Source organism: Hordeum vulgare, chromosome 4H (genome assembly GCF_904849725.1).
Source record: "Hordeum vulgare subsp. vulgare chromosome 4H, MorexV3_pseudomolecules_assembly, whole genome shotgun sequence".
In the NCBI taxonomy this organism is placed as follows: Eukaryota; Viridiplantae; Streptophyta; class Magnoliopsida; order Poales; family Poaceae; genus Hordeum; species Hordeum vulgare.
Genome location: NC_058521.1, coordinates 359,224,967 through 359,226,859, shown reverse-complemented (window position 1 = coordinate 359,226,859; position 1,893 = coordinate 359,224,967). Strand labels below are relative to the sequence as shown.

General features: G+C 45.5%; 1 long non-coding RNA gene across 1 annotated transcript; it reads right to left on the bottom strand.

Moving 5' to 3' along the window:
• Positions 1–498: 498 nt before the first annotated feature.
• On the bottom strand, positions 499–906 carry LOC123446477. Its single transcript, XR_006631377.1, has 2 exons — positions 870–906; positions 499–593 (listed from the first exon to the last, which is right to left on the bottom strand). It is a non-coding gene; the product is annotated as an uncharacterized LOC123446477 (long non-coding RNA).
• Between the last annotated feature and the right edge of the window lie 987 nt (positions 907–1,893).

The following is a 1,893-nucleotide window of genomic DNA, read 5'->3' as shown; positions in this document are numbered from 1 at the left end:
CAAACTCTTTGACATGATTGTTTGAAAAAAAGTTTCAGCTTTGCTCTATCTTCAAAATAAAGCTTCACAACATCCCTAGTGCATGTTCTTCTAGAAGGCATATTGAAACGTGGATAATCAATTGCCATAACTTCTCTAAAACCAGATTTTTCAGTAAATGCAAAGGGAAGCTCATCTACTATAATCATCTTAGCAATAGCTCTCCTTAGTAATTCAGGATCAAATTTATGCACCGAAGGACTTTCTCCTTGGATTACTTGCAAAGTACCTTGCTTCTTATTCTTTTCATTATGAGTATTATGCTTGCAAGTATTAAAATGATTGTTTAAGGCAGATGTACCATTTAAATGTGGGACGGCCTTGATATTACGGTTGCAATAGTTGCACTTTCCAAACGTGAGGCGACCAGCAACTAGTACCTTAGAAATAAGATCCCACATCGGTGATCTTTTTTTCATCAGCCTTCTTTCAGGTCGTTCATCCATCTCTTCCTTTTTCTTTTCAAACTCCTCATTCTTCCGTTCTTCTTCCTCATAAATTTGCATCTCCTCTTCTGTCATCTCAATATCACCAAACCCACCAGGTTCAACCATCTACAAATAATAGACAAAAATTCAACAAGTGCATCAGAAAATCAGCAAATAATAGACAAAAATTAAACAAGGACCTAATCTACTGAACCTAGTCTATTGATTTACACATAAGTATATTGAACCTACTGAACCAAATCTACTGATTTACACATAATAGACAAAAAATAAACAAGGACCTAATCTACTGAACCTAGTGCAGGACCTAATCTACTGACCTCACCAATGAAACAAAAAAATGCAGACAAAGGATGTGATATTGGGCTTCTTAGTTCTTACATTGACTGAATGTTCAGTTTCTCCCGTGGAAGACGTCGTGACGAATTGGAGAAGACACCGGTGAGCTCCTGTAGATGCAACTGATGTGATCCTGCAGTCCTGCAGATGCGGGTGGTGAGATCCTGCACATGCTCTTGATCCAGTAGGGGCTGAGCCGAGAGTAGTAGGGGCCGAGTGTATTACCTGTGCCTATGGGCTGTGGGTTGTGGGTCTGCTGCGAGAGTGTGCTGACGTGCTGCAAGTAGGGGTGGCGGCGGCTTCTTCTTCCTTGGTGAGGAACTAGTGGAGTAGCTGAGTAGGCCAGTAGGGGCGGCGACGGCGGCTCAGTAGTCGGGGCGACGGCGTGCCGGCGGCGACTGACCTAGGCGACGGCGACGCAACCAGCCAACCACGATCTAGGTCTACGCCTCTGCACTGCGGGGTAGGACTACAGGACGGGGTGTGTTGCGGCTAGGCCGAGTTGCGGCTGCAGGGTGACCGGGTGAGGGAGTGGCCGAGTGGGGGGTGCGGCCGTGCGGGAGTTAGGTTTTGCTAGGTGGGCTACTGGGCTGCGTAGTGAAAGGCTGAAAGCCTGGGCCGGGGGGCGGGGGGAATGGGCTGTTTTTCGGTTTCTACTTCGGTTAACCGATTTAAAAACCGAACCGACCGAATTAGGTTTGGTTTTTAGCATAGCTAACCGAATTTTTTTGCCCATACTAAATAAACCGAAAATTCGGTTATTTCGGTTTCGGTTTCGGTTCAGTTTTCGGTTTGTCGGTTTTTATGCCCGGGCCAAGATATCGTTACAAGTACATGTACTGAAGATAAGAGTACATGGAATTGGCTTACACTCACCACATGCTACATCAGAGTCACATCAGTACAATACATAATCATCATGAAGAAGAGCAGGGTCCGACTACGGACGAAAACAAACGAGAAAAGCAAACTACGTCCATCCTTGCTATCCCAGGCTACCGGCCTGGATCCTAGATCGATGAAGAAGAAGAAGAAGCAACTCCAAATGAACAATCAACGCGCTCGC